Here is an 18,729-nt window from a genome sequence, read left to right as displayed (position 1 = left end):
CCTGTCACAAATACCTCCTGGATCTCTTCCCAAAGAAATGACATATTGTGCCCCAGTCCTTATCATGGGGTCTAGCTTGGGGGGCATTGAGGCCCAGATGGTGGCAGGACTCAAGTGCTTAATACTCATAAACATGAATACATCTTGTATTGCTTTAGCTTCTGGGTATTGGAAATTCAATTGCGGATCTCCAGGCCTACATTTTTGTGTGTCAATTTAAAAAATTTCCTCGCGGCCCTCCAGCGAGGACTCCTGTCCCTGGGGCTTGTGTCCGCCTACACTCTGCTGCCTTAGGGGGGGACAGCTCCGGCAAGGCTCCCAAACCCACACCACGGAGCTACCACCCCCACCTCTCCTTGGATCCCAGACGAAGATTGACCTACAGGGAAGCAAGTCACATCAGCTCCGTGTAAGTACTGAGCGGTGCTATGGATTGAATTTTGTCCTCCCCAAAAGATGTATCCTACCCCTTGCTACCTCAGAATATGATCTTACTTGGAAACAGGGTGTTTATAGATTATCAAGATAACGAGATGGTATCAGGGGGAGCATCAATCCAACAGGGCTTCTGTTCCATCAGAAAGGGGAGATTTGGGGACAGCATTTGGTGTAGTCATTAAAGCGTGCTGCTTGGGATGCCAGCATCCCATATCGGAGTGTCTGGATTCAAGTTTTGACTTTGCTCCTGATGCTGGCTTCCTTCTAATGCAGACCCTGGGGGGAGCAGCAGGAATGGCTCAAGTAGCTGGGTCCCTGTCACCCACCTGGGAGACCTGGATGGAGTTCCTACTTCCCAACTTCTGCCTGACCCAATTTTGGCCATTACAGACATTTGGGGGGTGAGCCCGTGGATGAGATAGATTCTCAATCTCTCTCTCTCTCTGTCTCTCTCTCTCTCTCTGTCTCTCTCTCCTTCTTTCTTCCTTTCTCTCCTCCCTCTCCTGTAGATAAAAAACTTTTCAAAAAGGCTGACGTCTGGACACAGAGATAGATGTGCACAGGCAGAGCGCTGTGTGAAGACTTGAAAGTCAAAGAACGAGCAGAAGCCAAGACAGAGCTCCGAAACACACCCATCCCAGCACCTCCAGGGGGAGCGTGGCCCTGCCGACACCTTGATCTTGGACTTGAAGCCACCAGAACTGTGAAAACCAAAGGCGCAGCGCTTCCGCCCTTCACGTTGTGCCACTTCGCTCTGATAGCCCTCCCCAGACGAACACAAGGGTCTGTCTTGGTGTACGGCTTGTGTGCGGCTGCAGGCTGTGCGGGCGACACTCAGCTTTCCATGAAGTGGCTTCTCCAGCATCTTCCTGAAGACTTCTTGACAAGGTCAGGCCTCGACCCTGACAGCCCAGGTTAAGCTCTCCTCCAGGGCCCCCCATCACTTTAACATTGAAGTTAAAGGCAGACGACAGACAGTCTTACTCCACGAGGTAGTTGGGTTATGGTTTGTCCTCTACCAAACAGGTTGAAATTGCATTGGCAATTGCTAGGAGGTGGGGCCATGCTAATCCTTTAGCATGGATTAGCATCCTTCTAGGGGACCCAGGGTGGTTACAGCAGGAGCGAGTTGTTACAAGGCGAATCCGTCCTGCTTGCCCTTTGGCTGTTCTGCCACGTTATGGCATAGCACAAGGCCCTTGCCAGACGCGGCCACCCTGTTGGGGACCTCCAGCTTCCAGATGTGTGCATTCAATCAACTCCTTTCCTTTGTACATTACACCGGCTCGGGTACTGTGTCACGTGCAGCAGCGGAACACGAATTAAGACGCCCCTCTCAGAGGTGCTCATTAGAAGGAGCGGCACCCAGGAAGAGCTCCTCCACTGGCAGGAGTTTGAGCCTGCTGTCCTCAGATCACTCAGCGCCTCCTCCAGCGCCTCCGGCTTTTCTGACTCTGTGATCTCAGCACGGACTTGACCTGCTGTCACCTCTGGCCTGGCCAACTGCAAGGCTGTCCTTGGCCTTGAGCCTTGTCTGCCTCTCTGGAGCCAGCCTTTGTGGCTCCCTTCTGCTCTGAGCTCCGTCAAGTCTGGCCTGTGTGGAACGCAGCAACTGGGCAGCCGTGCCATCTGGCTTGCGGGTGCATTTCCCCAATGCCACTTTCTGGCAGCAGCTAAGAGGGGCAGGCAGACAGAGAGGTTGGAATGTTTGTTCCCCTGGCCGCTTCCTCACCAGGTTGACGTTGGTCCTGGCTGCTTTCCCCTACGTAGGGCCCCAACTCCTGTTGAGTGTCCCTCTCTTATAGCCATGGGACTCCCCGATGTCTGGGAACTCTTCCACTCCTTTTGAGAGTGCCATCTGTTTCCTGCCCAGAACCGGACTGGCACACCTCCTAATCATGATCCTTGGGCTCCAATTTCACCTGTCACCATCGCAACCCACCCTCCAAGCTGCTCTCTGAGTGAGCTAGCTAAAGCTCACGAAATGTCACTATTTAAACACAGAGGGGCCCCCCTTTGCCTCCAGGGAGTGGAAATGCAAACATCTCCTTGGGCTTACACTCTGGCTGATCTCCTGCTCCCTCCAAAGGAGCCAAGGCTTGGGTCGTGCCAGGAAGTCGGCACTCCACTACACATGCCTTGCACTGTTGCGATTCACCACCTGTGCTCTCCAATGTTCATTACTCCTCCTGAGGAACTTGCATCCTTCAAGGATTGGCCCAAATATTGTCTCCTCCTGGAAGATGTCACTGAACTCCCAGCTTTGCCAGCCCAGGCTGAATTACGCACTCTCGTGAGGCTGTATGTGTCTGAATCAAGACGTATCCCAGCATCAGATATTTAGATTGCTGGCCTGCCTGTCTTGCCCATGAGATGATGAGTTCCTGAAGGCTACAAGCACCAACATCTACACTGTCTTTGTGTCTGTAGCAGGCCTGGTTGATGACCTGTCTTGTGTCTGTGTCACCGTCACGCATCTCAGTTGGCTGAAGCCACAGATGAGGGTCCCAAGCGTATGGAGAACTTCCCATCTCAAGAGGCCACCTTTTTTCCAGTTGCTGCACCTCAGGATTTCCCCCAGCACCTTCGGAACTTACTCTGCTGCAAGTAGGCATAACCCTGAAGCGCAGAGAAATTCATACCTCTGAGGATGAAGGAGTTAATGCCTCTGGGGTGAGAGTTGGTGGATTGATGCTCCAGGCTTTCTGCCCGCTGTTGGGAGGCCTCCCCTGCGTGTTCTACATGGTGCCTCAGAGAATCCTCAGGGAGATGGAGTTGCAGCTGCCCGCAGTGGCAACCTGCTCCTTATAGCACTCACCACTGGCTTTCCTTCCTACCCTGTCTCACTTCCCTCATTCCCTCACTTGCGTCTCCTAGATATTCTCCAGCACACAGTAGGTGCCTAAAAATCAAACAGGAATGAGGGCTGAAGGACACAAGGCTGGCTGAGCAGTCCGGTGCACTCCTGGCCGGAGCAATGCCACCCACATCTAAGGGGGCAGTCCCAGGCTTCTCCCAAGTCAGCTGCCTGCTGGTGAGACTAGTGCTGACAGGCAGTTCTGATTATGTATGCAAATGCAGTTCTGGCCTCACAGCTTATTGGAGAGCCACACGGCTCAGCTAAGCCACCCCGGAGAAAGAATCTTACAAAGAATACTAAAGAGCATCCAAGTGTGAAAAATGAAACACACGTGAGTTTTCTTTTTTAAAAAATGGAAATCAAGTTGTACTTTCATCTTGGCTTTCTTACAAGTCGGCAGTACCCAAATAAGCCCTAAAAAAGTGAAAGACTTTACCCAGTTTTCTGACCTGGATTTAGATCAGCCATCACCCTCATTGGGGAGAACCTTGCAGAATATTAGGTGTCCATTCCTAGAGCTAAGCCCCAAGAGGACGAAAAAGGGGGTAGGCCAGAGGGGTTTGGGTCCCACAAAGGCCTGGTGTAGCGTAGACCCACTAAGATGACCACAGGCTTGGAAATGAGAACTGCAAGGCCAAGGGGTGTCATTGCAGGCAGTAGCAGCAGTGTGTGAAAGACGTGCTGTAGTGGAAGAAACACCAATTCATCCTGCTACTGTGTGCGATGTGTGCAAGGGTGGGGGAAACAGACAGAGAAGTAAGCAGGGACTAGATCGCAAAAACCCTATATTCCCTGCCAGGGATAATCCCCATGGGATCCATGCCAGTGGGGCTGGGAGGACACTTTTAAGCCTGCTCTAACAGTTCGTTAAGTGCTAAAACCAAGGAGGTGGCCTATGGAGGCAATCGGTGGAAATGGAGTTAAGAAGTCTGATGGAGGCAGAATGGAAGGGACTGGGTAGAAACAGAGCTGACCAGATGGGAGCTCAGGCACTGGAGTGAGTCAGTGCAGCAAAGGAAGAGAAATGAAATGGGCTATTTGGGTGGTGGTGATGTCAGGAAGGGTTGCTGAGCTGGTTTGGGATCCAATGCTTTGGAAGCACAGGTAAGGGCTTCCAGACAGAGATGTCCTATGGGCAGTTGGATGGAGGATCTTCGAGGAGACGTGAATTTTGCAGTCATTAGTATGTAGATGGTTAATGGAAGCCATGCGAGCTGACGAGTTCAATCCAGGCAAATCAGCGGAGGAAGAAACAAAAAAGGGTGAAGACAAAATGCAAAGAAAGGAAATGTAGAAGGAGTGGAATCGGCAAAAGAAATAGAGGAATAGTTAAAGAGTTCAAAGGAGAAAGGAAGAGATAGAAGGGAAGTCAAAGAAATAGAGATGCTCTGTACATTGGCCAGCAGTGTCAAATTCTACAGAGTCAAGAGAAATGGAGACTGGAAACTATTCTATGTCCCCTCCTACTACATCGGAGTTCCTGACTTGGGGCTTGGAGCTCCGTATGCACCTGCCAATTGTTTGAGGGTAGGAGGGTTTATTGACCAGTTTATGGGCTACCCCAGCCCTTTGCCTGCTCTCCTTTGAGTCATTTCACAGTTTATCAGCCCTTCAACCAAAGGCTGGACAAGGGAAATAAACTTTTCCCGGTCAATTTTATGACATAATCTATCAGTTCTTTGAAAAGATTTAGCAGAGGAATAATTTGCAATGATTCGTTGGTTTCCGTTTGTCCTTGGTGTTGGATTGTCTATGAATCTCATCACTCCAGCCAGGGCTGGTGGTCTTTAGAGTTAGCCAGCCCTTTCACTATACATACCAAATAAATTTCACTTGGATTAAAGAGGGTCACTTTTAAAAAAAAAATCTACTAGAAGAACCAGAAGGAAGTAGAAACATACATTTAGTAAGTCTCTTGGGGGCAGGAGAGCTTTCTACCTGCTGAAGTGATAGATGATACCAGGAAGGAAAAAGACTAACCAGTTCAGCTTCACAGTTAGTCATAGTTTAAAATATTTGTTTATATATATACAAAATATATGCACACAATATTTATGCAACAGTTGCAGTAAAGTTTTTCTTCTGTAGAGATCAGAAAATAGAGAGAAACAAAAGCATCTCAGTTGCTAATATTTCAATAGACCAGGAGCGTGAGCAGATAATTCACCAAAGAGAAAATGCAACTAGTTCACGACCATTGAGAAGAATGTCATGCCTCATTAGTAAGAAAATAATTGCAAATTAAAATAATGAGGTGCCATTTTCCCCAATAAAATTGCCTAAAAACTTACCTAGTGCCGCTGAGGGTGTGGTGAAATTATCGCTGATGACAATGATGTCAATTAATGCAACTATGTTGGGAAGGCATTTGGTAAATACAAATTAATATCCATAAATATGTTTGTAAGGTAGACTCAGCAATTCTACTCCTATCCAAAGGAGTCCAGTCTAAAGGCACGACCATAAATCTGAAAACCACCGTATGCATGGGAATGCTGTATCAGCAGCATCACAAATACCAAAATCTAAAGTTTCAGCTACAAGGGACGGATAGAATAAATTGTGTTGCGTTTACCAGATGAAACATTATGATTCTATTAAAAATAATGGTTAGGAAGACGAGATGGTACCATGGGAGGATGGCACCAAGGAATGTGGTATAATGTTAGCAGGAAAGGCGAGGAAAATGTGCTCAATGCTGGTATGTGATACTTACAGAGATTCATATGCACAAACACACGCAAATTAACACAGGGAAGGAGGCAAGATGAAAATACGCCCAAAGACTCCATCACAATGCTACTTTTGGGTAGGTTTTTCTTTTTCTTTTTTTTTCAAATTTTCCATATGCATGCTGATTATAAACATGGATTTGGGGGATCAAAGAAGCTTGGATTCAGATTCTAGTTTTAATAAAGAAATGACAAGGAAACGGAAAAGCTAATTACCTGATTTGATCAGGACATGCTGTATACATGTGTCGAGATCTTAACATTGTCCCCCATAAAAATACACAAGTATTACCTGGTAATAAAAAAAATCCTACTTTTATTATTGTATCATCTTGAGTGAATTCCTTAATCTAAGCTTTAAGTTTCCTCTTCTGTAAATGGAGAATTATAACATCTACCTCACAGGAGTGCGATGAGGATTAAATGAGAACATGGTACACTACCAATAACCGGGAGATTTGATTACTGGAGCTCTTCTTACTTAGACAATACAAAGAGCCTTATCATTTTACAAACCTGCTGGAACCCACAGACTAGAGAGTATGCCCTGAATCCAAACAATAGTTGTTGTTGCTGTTTTTATTTCCTGCCCTCCCTTCTTCACCGTCAACCACTACGAAAAACTGTCAGAGTTAATTGTAGGGGGAAAAAAATGTTTGCTTTGCTTAATGAATGTGAACTTCCTCATTTCTCTGGTTTGTTTTGCTTTCAAGTTGTTTTTGTATCAACACTACCGGGGCAGGATGAGCCAGGTGACAAGATTGTGGGGAATTGCCCACAGAAATCGTTCTCCATCTCACACACCGAGATGCCAGGTCTCCAGGGCACCACGGGGCTGGGTCACTCTCCACGTGCCCAGGATTTCTGGTCCCCCAGCCATGGGTGACTCCTTTATTGTCCTCTGTACTCTCCAGCCTTCCTTTTTCCTGCTACTGAGAATTAGCAGCTGCCCGGAATCTTGTGGGATGTCCCAACCAGAAAATCAAGAGCCACAGAAATCAGAGGACTTGAATGGGGCTGACTCTCTCTCTTTCTCTCTCTCTCTCTCTCTCTCTCTGACTCTCTCTCTCTCTCTCTCTCTCTGTGTGTGTGTGTGTGTGTGTGTGTGTTGGGTAGTTGGAGAGCTTCATGAGAAAGGCCAGCTAGGAAGTAGGTAAAGGCAGAACCCCAGAGGGTAGTCAAGGTCCAGAGCAAATTATGGAGCTATCTGGGGAGTGAACCAGTGTATGGAAGAGACCTCTGTTTCTCTCACCCTCTTTATCTATCGTTGTGCCTTTCAAATAAATAAATAGATAAATAAATCGATAAATCTTTTTTTTGACGGGCAGAGTTAAGACAATGAGAGAGAGATAGAGAAAGGTCTTCCTTCTGCTGGTTCACCCCCCAAATGGCCGCTACGACCAGCGCACTGCGCCGATCTGAAGCCAGGAGCCAGGTGCTTCCTCCTGGTCTCCCATGCAGGTGCAGGGCCCAAGCACTTGGGCCATCCTCCACTGCACTCCCGGGCCACAGCAGAGAGCTGGCCTGGAAGAAGAGCAACTGGGACAGAATCCAGTGCCCTAACCGGGACTAGAACCCGGGATGCCGGCGCCGCAAGGCGGAGGATTAGCCTAGTGAGACGTGGTGCCAGCCCTGATAAATCTCTTTTAAAAAGACAAAACAGAGACAGTTGAGGTACAAAATCTCCGGGTCCTGTCTCCTCTGCATTGTACCTTTACTGTTCCTGTTTTCCATCCTCTCTGAAGAAAAGCATGGCCTTTTGGTGCAAGAATAAGTTCTTTCCTTTGCTGACAGCAGCATCGCCCTTGTCTTGATGCTTCTGTATGTGTAGCTAACGTGCACTCTGCAACAGCCACAGTTTGAATGTTTTGTCTTCTTCAATGCTACGAAAACTTGGAGAGGTTTGCAGCACTATTTCCTACATTTGAAAGGTTGGGAAACTGAGGTGCAAAGAGAAGTAGCTTGCTCAAGGTCACCCAGCAGTGATTGGCAGAATGCGGACTTGAACCCAGGCCATCTGGCTCTGGGGCCTGTTGTCTTAGCAACCGCACTGTGCTGTCCCTCTGGGCTTTCCCAGGGAACTTGCTGCATCAAGGATTTCTTTCCTTTATCATTTTCAATCTATTCCTCTCTACACTCTCATATTCTTTCTTCCTAGAACACGCACAGCTTTCCTACACTTCATTTTCAAGGTGCACTGTGTCCCTCCAATACCGAATTACCTACAAAAATAAGCAACGTGTTCTCCATTCTTCCTGATTGCTGTCTGCTCTGCGCCCTTCTCACACTGACTGCTTCCCCCACCACACCCCTGATGCCTGAAGACCTGCCAGGTGGTGGCAAGTCATCTATTCCAAGATGGCTGCAGTGACATCTCCCATCCCCCATGTTTTTATAATGTGACATGACACTCCGTTCATTAATACTTGGGGTTTTCATTCCCTTCTCTTGAATCTGAGTGAGTCTGTGAGCCTGGTAGAGTTGACATCTGAGCCTTCATCATAAAATGTGACCAAGCCTCCACGTCTTGAGATGCTGGCTCTTCAGATCCAGTCACCACGCTCCAAGGAAGCCCAGCAACCACACATGGAAGCCAGCTAAGATCCCAGTCAACAGCTGGGATCAATTGCCAGACATGTGGGTGAAGATGCCTCTAGACTTTTTGAGTCTTTCTGGTAAGGCCCTAACATTGTGAAGCACAGAAACACTGTCATCGCTGCACCCTGTTCAAAACAATGGGAGGTAATGAAATGCCCTAGCAGTGACAAAGACCAGTGGAATCTTCATGGGACTCACCCCTCCAGACTTGTCTGCAGTGTTTGACCTGGGCCATTCCTTTCTCTTCAAATTCTTCTCTCCAATGACTAGAAGAGACAAAGAAGACACAATTAAATGCAATATAGGCTCATGGGTTAGGTCCTGAACAATGAAAAAGGACATTAGTGGAAAAATTAGTAGCTTAGCTGGTAGTACTGTAATTATATTATTTTTCTGGTTTCTTAAAATATCTACTTATTGGCGGGGGGTGGAGGTGGAGAGAATCCACTGGTTCACTCCCTAAATGGTTACAACAGCCAGGACTGGGCCAGACTGAAGCCAGAGTCCTCAGCTCTATCCAGATCTCCGATGTTGGTGGCAGGGGCCCAAGTATGCCATCATCGGTTGCTTTACAGGCATCTCAGCAGGGAGCTGGATTGGAAGCAGAGCGACCAGGATTCAAACAGGCACTCTCATATGGGATGTTGGCACCGCAAATGGCAGTTAACCTGCTGCTCCACAGTGCCCACCCCAATTTTCTGGTTCTGATTCAATATGCTATGGTTATGTAAGGCATTAACATCATGGAAAGTGGAGCAAAGGGTATATGGGAATGTCACACTATTTATGACATTTTTCAGTAAGTCTAAAATTATTTCAAAATAGAAAGCTAAATAGCAAGACTAGCACACAAAATATTGACAATGCTTATGAAAAAAATCTCTTCCCAACCTGATATCTGGGGCTCCAGTTTCCTTGTCTCTCTTTTCTTCAATTCCTCTTTCTCAGTTTTCATTGTTCAGTGTTCTCTGTTGCCACCCCAAGATGGATGCTACCCAGAATTCTGTTTTGCCCCCTTTGATTTCTTTCTACACACTTAATGTCTACAGCCAAACCCAACACCCAAGCGGTACCTCTTGTGAGCCCTGGGCTGAGTACCCACCTGCTGCCAGTATTCCCACATCCACCTGCGTGTTGCTCAGGCGAGCTCTAGCTCATTGCTTCTCTCCTCTGGCTTCACCTGCTGAATCCCCTGCTCAGGTCTGCATCTCAGGAAGTGACCTCATCGTCAACTCTACAGCTCCCAGTAGAAACCTCAGTTCCACTAATGCAAATGACTCAACCGCCTAAATTGTTTTCAGATTTTGTCATCTCCTTTCTACTCCTGCAGCCAGATCCCTGTCAGTCCCTTATCTCGAATAATGCAATTGCCTTCTAACTGGTTTTTCTGCCTCTGGTCTCTTTCCTCTGTCTCAGCTTAATGACTGTCACCAGAGATTATTCTGTAGCACAAATCATGGTCACGACACTTTGATGATGCTGGATTTTTGGAATGAAGTTAAACTTCCATATTAATGTGGGACACGAGGTCTTTCTCAAAACCTGCCCCAGATAACTGAGCCAACCTCATTGCCTACCAGCCTCTTCCCCATCCCCACCATTTTAAGTATCAGCTGTTCACAGCTGCTCCTAAAACTTGAGTGTTCCTTCATACCTATAAACCCTTGCTTGGAAATTCCCTCTGCCAGGAATGACTGGTGAAACCCAAGGTGTCTTCCAGACCTGGTTCAATGTCCTTTCATCTGGGGATCCTTCTGTGATGCTGCAAGTGGGTTAATCATGATTTTTTCCTGCTTCATTTCTCTAGTAAAGTGTTTACTAACAGGCATTATTTTCATATGTTCAACTGTGAATTTCCAGAAGATACAGACTGGGACTTAACTCACCACTGTGCATCTCAATAAATGTTGGATGCATGAAGAATTGAATAGATATGTAAACAGATGGTTGGGTGCTGGGAGAATGGTGTGTAGGTGGAAGGATGGAGAAGTATATAGGTGGTGGGTAGGCTACATGGGTAGATGGGAGATGAGTGAGTTGGTGAGTTAGTGGCTAGGTGGGTGGTGAATAAAAGGAAGGATGGATGGGGAGTGGCTGATGGCCAAACAGTAGGCATGTGATTGAATGGATGGTCAGAAGGTATACAGATGTTGAATGGAAGGCAAGTGGGAGGGAGAATGAATGAAAGGCAGGCGAACAGATGAATAGATGGGTAGGTGGTGAGTAAGTGGATTGGAAATAGGAGTGGCTGTAATACAATAGATTAAAAATGTGTGGGAGGTTGGTGAATGCATAGGTGGAGAGTAAAATTTTGTGTTAATATCAAGACAAATCTTAGAAGAAGTATAAGGACTGGCATTGTGGTGTAGTGGGTAAAACCACTGCCTGTGATGCTGGCATCCCATATGGGCACAGGTGTGTGTCCCAGCTGCTCCACTTCCAATCCAGCTCCCTGCTAATGGCCTGGGAAGAGCAACAAAAGATGACCCAAGTGCCTGGGCCCCTTCCACCCACATGGGAGACCCAGATGAAACTCCTGGCTCTTGGTTTTGGCCTGGCCCAGTGCTGGCTGTTGCAGTCATCTGGAGAGTGAACCAGAAGATCTCTTTCCCTCCTTCACTGTAATTCTGATTTCAAATAAATATTTTTAAAAGAAAGTATAAAGCTCACCAAACAGTTCTGTGTCCTGAGGTCATGTGATTGTAGGTGGGCTCAGTGCCAATTCAAGGCTTACACTTGGTGGGGGGGAGGAGCCTGGGCTGGTTATCTTCCGGAGTCTACTGAAGTTCTCGACTCACTCAAAGCAGAGGCTTAATCAACATTTATTGAATAGAACTGAATTCTTCCAGATAATCCCTTCTTTTTAGCATCTGGAAACATAGGGCTTAAAGAAATGTCTCTCCTTTGGTTCAGGGAGGGGTCCAGACTGCTCTTGGTCCTGCCCTCCCACCTCTGCCCTGTCTTCCCTTTTACAACAGGAACCAAAGGATCCTCCCTCACCTTCTCTGGACACAACCTTTATCACCTTGAACTAAGGCAGTTGTGTCAGTTTGACATCTCTTGACCCAGGACACCGATGAGGTGGGTAATGGGACTGTGCCAACTGTTACCAGATTGCTGCAGTCTGGATGGTTGTCCCCAGGTTCGTCTCGGAGAAGCCCACCCAGCAACTAGCAGTCAAATACCTTTGCTTTGGCCTAGAACTATCTCTTCTTTGGCAGAAATGTGTGCAGACTTCAGACTGTCCTGATCAGAAGCCCAGCTTTATCATTTAATAGTTCTTTATTAAATAAAAATGAGAAAGTAAATGACTTATTACATAACAGTTGGGGTTTGATTGCAAAATCGTTCCCAACATGCAGACCATAGGGGGACGTCTATCTGCTCATGGCCCTTACATTGAGCTGGGCCACCCACACAGCTCACACCACTCGCCTATTTCAAGTGGCTGCTGGCCTGCTCTCCTCCACTGCTCACTCTGCCCGCAGTTATGAGCCTGTCATTGGGGCTTGCCAATTCATGGCCCCTCAGCATCTCTACTTGCTTTGAGTCCATGTGGATTTTGGTAGACTTCACAACACAGTCCCTGCCCTTGCGGATACTGGTTGATCTCATTAAATGGTTGCTACAACCTCTGCAGCCCAGAGACTGGCCTTTCTCCCAGGCCTTTGCTCCTGCTGCTCAGGCGTTCCCTCCCCCAGCCCACACTAAAGGACAGGAGTCTGGACTGTGATCCACGGGACAGGGGGCTCCAAGGTCCCTTCTCTCTAGAAACCGCCTGCAGCGTTGTAAGCTTCGTGACCCCAAAACAGAGCTGATCCCTGGGGACATCTTGAATTTAAAACATGTGGTATGGGCACTGGCTCCTCCAAATGTGGCACATGGGTCAGCGGCAGTAACAGAAGCTGGAAACTGGTTAGACACGCAGCACGTCAGGCTCCGCTCAGAACTCCGCATCAGGAACTCCATTTTAACAAGACGGCCGGCGGATTCCTGCACACAGGAAAATCTGCATAGCCCTGGGCTAGGTGGCAACAATTCAGCATCATGTAGTCCATGAGTCAAAACCTTCAGAAGCTCCAAAATGTCTTAGTATCCTCCTGTGAGCCATCTCTAAAGCATCTTCACTGTAAAAATACAAATCGGGTCCTGAGTAGGTTACTTACCTGTTTACGCCTTAGTAGAATTTGGTGTTCAGCCGTGAGCAAAGCAGGCACTCAACATAGCTCTGAGGAAAGAGGGTGGCAAATGGATCAGCTTTGATTGGAACGGCAAAGTGGGGGTGGCAGGGGGGCAGTGCAGCCAGGTGAGCATCTGGGAGGAGGCTGGGGTGTGGAAAGGATGTCCAGCCGCCCCCCACAGAAGTACGGGAGGATTCTGTGTGCTGCTCCACCGTCCTGTATGGGAGCCTTAACTCCCAGGACCTCCACATGTGACTGCAGCTGGCAATCCGGTCTTTATGTTAAGATGGGGCCGTGGAGGTGGTCCCTAACCAGATAGGCCTGATGTCCTCAGGAGACAAGAGACAGAAACCAGAGACATGGCCGCGTGAGGACACGTGGAGAGGGCAGCCAGCCACCAGCCAACAAAAGAAGCATCGGAAGAACTCCACTCTGCAGGTACTTTGCTCTTGCACTTCCAGCTTCCAGACCAGAGAAGCCACATGTGTCTTTCGGGTAAGCGCCCCAGTCCGCGGCACTGCGTTACAGCAGTTCCAGTAAGCACAGCCATGACCTTAGCCTAGCTGTGTTAGCCTGGACGAGTGGGGGGGGGGGCATGTCCTCTCCACCAGGGGCGGCCCCTCCTCCACCCCTCGGATCCTGCTTCTCCTCGCTGCCGCTGCCGTTGAGAATAAACAGAGGCCGCCCGCCAGAACGCAGAACAAAAGCTTCGCACTTCTCAACATCTGCCCTCACACTCTCGCACACGTTCCCCGTAAACTTGCCCACAGTGTTACTGCCGATGGCGATTGCGCGGGAGCCTTTAAAAGGGGAGAGGTCAAAGTACTTCGTAATCAAAATAGCTAACGCATCCAGGGCGGCTGCATTGTGCGGGCGCTAAGCACTGTTGGCACATTGGGCCCCCAAGCCCGAGGACGGTGGACACTGCCGCGTTCCTGTCTTTGGAGGAAGGAAGGATTCCTCCGCCGCTCCCCACCCTCTTGCTGGGATGGTTGCTTGCAGATGGCCCGAAGCTCTCATCCTCTTAGGAATGCCTTCCTCCAAGAGCGTTGGCAGCCCTCATCCATGCCTGCTACATGTCGGGGTCCGGCAGTGTCAGTGCTCTGGAATGGGGCGGTGGGCAGACAGGTGCTACGGAAGCCTTTGGTGAGAGCCCATCACATTCTCACTCCTTCCTCGGCCCCATCCCCTCTCCCCTTCTGCGTGTGTTGATCCCCACCCTAATGCCTACCAGTGTGCCGATCTCCAGCTCAGAGTCGGCTTCCTGCACAGCTGACCCTTCCACAGCTCACTGCTCAAATCAAGGACCTGAGGTCTAGGGAGGTGACGCAATTGCTCAAGGTCACATCATTAGCAAGTGGCAAAGGTGGGAGTGGAGCTCAGGCCCCGTGCACCTCCAGAATCCACACTTTGGGCGACACAATCCCAGTGGCCACATAGCTGAGCGCCCATCTTTTTTTCTTTGGAGCAATGTGATCCCGAAAAAGCTGATGGTCTGGGTGCTGCCTTGCTGCCTGCCTGGGAGGCTATTAAGAGATGCACGAAATGAATTTCCGCAGGGGGTCCAGGAGGGCTCTGCTTTTCTGAGAGGCAGCAGAAGAACTACCTACGGAGGGTCTCCCAGCACCTGCAGCTCGCGTGGCGGCTGCCAGGCCAGGAGGTCGGAAGATGGCCCCCCCTTCCTCCGACCTGGCCCTCCCTGCTGCTGCCCGGATCGTGTAGGAACACAGCGTAATTGCTTGCCTGGTAGAAGCGAACCGAATCAGCGTCCCTGTGCTGGCAGCGTTAGTGACAGGTGATTGCATCAAGACACTGGCGCAGCAGCCGGGGCCCGGGTGCCTGTGTTATTTACTGGTCCATCATGTATAATTTCCGAGTTTAATTTTATCTTTGCAAACTTACCGGTGCCAAATGCGGGATAAAGTTCTTTAAGGGGCCCCTGTGAGAAACCAGGCTACACTTGTCCGCCCCCCACGCACCCCCAAGAGCTCTCAGGGTGGCTCACTCAAATTAAATCATTATTGAGGAGGAATAATCCTGGTAGGTTCAGAAAATCAGTTTTAAATTCAGCCTGCTAGCAAAATTCTGAATGTATTTACTTTCTAGATTTCATTTCTCCATCCATATTAAAGCTCCGTGGCATTATCAATTATGGGTTTATTGCAAAGCACAATAGGATTCAATCAGGAGGAGTCCTCAGGGTATGTCTTAGGAGGACGATAAAGCTAATAGTAACGGGTCTACAACTTCTAAGGCTAATTTCCACACTTACAAATTTCATAAATAAATACAAAGCATGGCAGTTTCCAGTCACCCAGCTTGAGGCCGCCCGGACTGATAGAGCAGGACCTGCCGTCGCACCCAGAGAGCAGGGGGCTCCTGGTGCAGTCTCGGGCTGGCCCAAAGTTTCGCACGTCTCCTGAGGAAGGGCAGCGATGGGCAGTTGGCAGGGAGCCCTTCGGGCCCCCTCTGCTGCTCCTCTGACCAGGCCATGAGCTGGTTTGGATGAGGATGATCCCAGGAGCACAGGGAGCCTTGGAATCTGGGTTGCTGGCAGCACCGCGTCGGCTCGGAATCCTGCCAAACTCGCCGACCTGGCGAGATGGTAGAGGCAGACTGCAGGACGCCAGGCAGGGCGCAAGTGTGTCCGATAAGCTCTGGGCCGAGACTTGCTTTTGCTTTGAGAAGGAACAGGCAGCATAACAGGACCATGTCTACCCTCCTGGATATTCAGGCAGGTGCTTCTCCTCCTCTCTGCGTGCGCTCCACCTACTGTCTCTGCGATGCCGGCGGTCATACACTTCCCCTGTGGCCTGTGGTGTGGTATCAGACATGCTGCGGTGTGCATGTCACACCTTCCAGTGAGACTCGGCTAGCGGCACTCGGTCTGCTGCAGGCTCAGCCTCGCTTCCAGCTGGCAGCATTCCAGGTCAGGCACAGCCCACTGGTCTTTCCATTTTCTGTCTGCCACTGCAGTCACCACACACACACACACACACACACACCAAGCTAGTGCATGAACATGACCCAGAAGTGCAAGGTTACCAAGACTGCTCCAGAGTGCAGGGGCCATCTTCACCCAATGCAGGACAGAAACCAGGGGCAAATGCTCCTACCTGCCTTCTTTCAGGTAGACAAATCCAGAAGCATTCAGTGTGCCTCTCAGGGTGCCCCAGCAGGGGCACACCCTGGCTGCCTGGGGCAGCAACCTTAACACACACTCACAGAGGCTACCTCACCCTCTTGTCTCCCCTTCCCTGCTCCCTCTCTGGGCCCCTGGGACCACCTCCCAGATGAATGAGCTGTGTCCAAGTCTTAGACTCTGGTTCCGCATCCAGAAGAATCAAACTAAGACGGATGCGTGTCGCTGGATTCTTTCTTCTCAGTAGGAGAAAAGCAGGGCATCTTCCAATGGCTTTGATAAAAATGCGCACATATAACTTGGCAGGCGAGGGAACATTCTCTCTTCTTTCCTGCTCGCATGCACGTTCTACCAGGGGACTTATTTGTCACCTGGGAAGGCAGAGAGAGGGGAGAGTCGAGAGATGGAAGATTATGGATGGAGGGTGGGGGATGGCAGGGAACGGGGCAAAAGAGGCCCTGGGGAAGCAGGACTCACGAGCAGTGAGAGGAACGAGGGCAGACAGCAGGCGGTGGGTCCCAGGTCGTGTGTGTGCACGTCTCTGTGGAGGGGGCTGCCCGGCTTCCAGGCAGCGTGGAAGTGCACCCTTAGCTCAGGAAGGCCAGGGACCAATGCCAGTGTGCTGGGCTCGAGACTCCATGGTCACTTCGCCTGGGACTCGCTTCTGCGCGGACACAGCTTCTGTCCCCACCAGTGACCTCCAGTAGTAAGTCATGGGCTTGTACAGTCACAGCTGTCCCAGAGGAGGCAGATAAACATCCAAGCTGGTGCAGTGTCAATGAGGTCTCAGGAGCCTTCGGAAAGTTGATCAGTGATAGATGTCTGGCTTAGCGTTGAAGATGCTAGTCAGGATAACTGCTTGTGATATTTGAGGGCATGGGTTCAACACCTAGCTCTGGCTCCTGACTCCTGTTTTAGCTTCCTGGGACACGGTGGTAATGGCTCAAGTCACTGGGTTCCTGCCACCCATGTGGGAAACCAGCTCTGGTTCCCACCCCAGCCTCGATCATTATGGGCATTTGGGGGCGTGAACTATCAGACAGGATCTCTCTCTCTCTCTCTCTCTCTCTCTCTCTCTCTCTCTCTTTCTCTCTCTGTCTCTCTCTCTCTCTGAGCAAGACAAGATACTTGGTACTTAGAGAAATAGATGTCATATGAGACACATTTCTGGCATTCAATGACTCTAACATTTATTGGAGGAGACAGACATTTACACAAATAACAAAATATGAAGCAAATGAAATAAGCCCCATAAGAGCCTCTAGGGTGCCATCCTGTTAAGTAGTCTCTGATTCTCTGGCTTATGTCGCATTCCAGCTTTTATAAGATCAGGTGCCTCAAAGTTTTGGGATAGATGTGTTAAGGGTCCCGGGCGGGGGCAGGTGAGGTTCGACTGATGTCTTTTTTTTTTTCTTAAAGATGTATATTTTTGGAAGGCCGAGTTACAGAGAGAGAGAGAGAGAGAGAGAAAGAGAGAGAGAGAGAGAGAGAGAGAGAGAGAGACTGGGGCAGAGACAGAGAGAGATCTTCCATCTGCTGCTTCATTTCCCAAATGTCCGCAACAGCCCAGACAAGGTCAGGATGAAGCCAGGAGCCTGGAACTCCATGCGGGTCTCCCACATGAGTGCAGGGGCCCAAGCACTTGGCCATCTTCTGCTGTGCTCACAGGCACATTAGCAGGGAGCTGCATCAGAAGTGGAATAGCCAGGACTCAAACTAGCACCCATATGGACTGCTGATGTCACAGGTGGCGACTGAACCAGCTGCACCACAACACCAGCCCGTAGACTGATGTTTTAATTCAGACTAACCTAGCTCATTGATGCTGCTGGAAACAGCATTGTGATTCTCCTTTGGAGATTCCTACTGAATCCACCCCCCCCAACCTTTCTGGTTCCTCCTATGTGCACCTTGATGTATTCAATCATGCCTTCATTCTATAAACCCATACTGAGTTTCTTCAGCTCTTATATTATTCATATTCTGACTTGTTTTAGGCAGCAAGACTGTTCTGGGCAGGCACGCTAGACACAGCTCTCCTGTGCCTGTACCTTGTTGAGTGGGCAGCAGGCCAGGGAACCATGCCCTCTTCCTGTTCCAGAGTTGCCCAGACAACAGGTGGCTCCTGACTTAAGGTATTGGTGGTGGCGATGCCTGAGTAGGCTTCCATATGCTGTGCTCAACCAATCTGATTCCTTCCCTAGCAAATGTGAAGCAAAAGGAGAGTTCTGGTTCCCATCTGTGGCAGATACTGAAACATGCCAGGGTGTGCAGATTCCGACCTGGGGTGGCTCTGACAGGCTACGCGCAGTGTAGACATGAAGGAAGCCTGGTAGAGGGAGAAGGAGCCGGGAAGAGTCTCTCAGAGAGTCCAGGGTGAAAGACGCCATGTGTGCCCTGAAAGAGAGAGTGGGCTCCTCAGTCCCTGGGTTGTCCTTCCTGGTTCCAGTTCACAACAGACTTGCTGGGGCCCATTGCCTGCTCTTGGCATTTTGTGAGATCTGTCCATTTACCAGGAACCCTCCTTGTTCCTGGAGCTCACACCAGTGGTCCTTCCCGTTACCGACAGGAAAGCCTTTTATTACTATTCCTTTTTAGGCTAAATTGAATTAACAAATACATTATGGTATACTAACAAATAATAAGACAACAAAGACGGTGGTAATGGAACATACATAATATGTGGATAAAATGTTTTCTTCCAAAATATAGAAAGAACAGATGCAAAAATATAAAGTCAGTATCCAGACTTTATGGTACTCTATGGTCAAAGGGGAT

General features: G+C 49.3%; 1 long non-coding RNA gene across 1 annotated transcript in view; it reads right to left on the bottom strand.

The window, feature by feature from the left end:
- Window positions 1-9,835, bottom strand: part of LOC127484840 (uncharacterized) — a 13,178-nt gene extending 3,343 nt beyond the window's left edge. Inside the window, exons 1-2 of the long non-coding RNA XR_007912010.2 lie at window positions 9,731-9,835; window positions 8,827-8,894 (exon numbers count right to left, since the gene is read on the bottom strand). This is a non-coding gene — a long non-coding RNA (uncharacterized lncRNA). The remainder of the gene's footprint in view (window positions 1-8,826; window positions 8,895-9,730) is intronic.
- Window positions 9,836-18,729: the final 8,894 nt, after the last annotated feature.

Source organism: Oryctolagus cuniculus, chromosome X (genome assembly GCF_964237555.1).
Source record: "Oryctolagus cuniculus chromosome X, mOryCun1.1, whole genome shotgun sequence".
Classification (NCBI taxonomy): Eukaryota; Metazoa; Chordata; class Mammalia; order Lagomorpha; family Leporidae; genus Oryctolagus; species Oryctolagus cuniculus.
The sequence above is the reverse complement of the archived record's forward strand: the minus strand, read 5'-3'. Positions and strand labels throughout refer to the sequence as shown.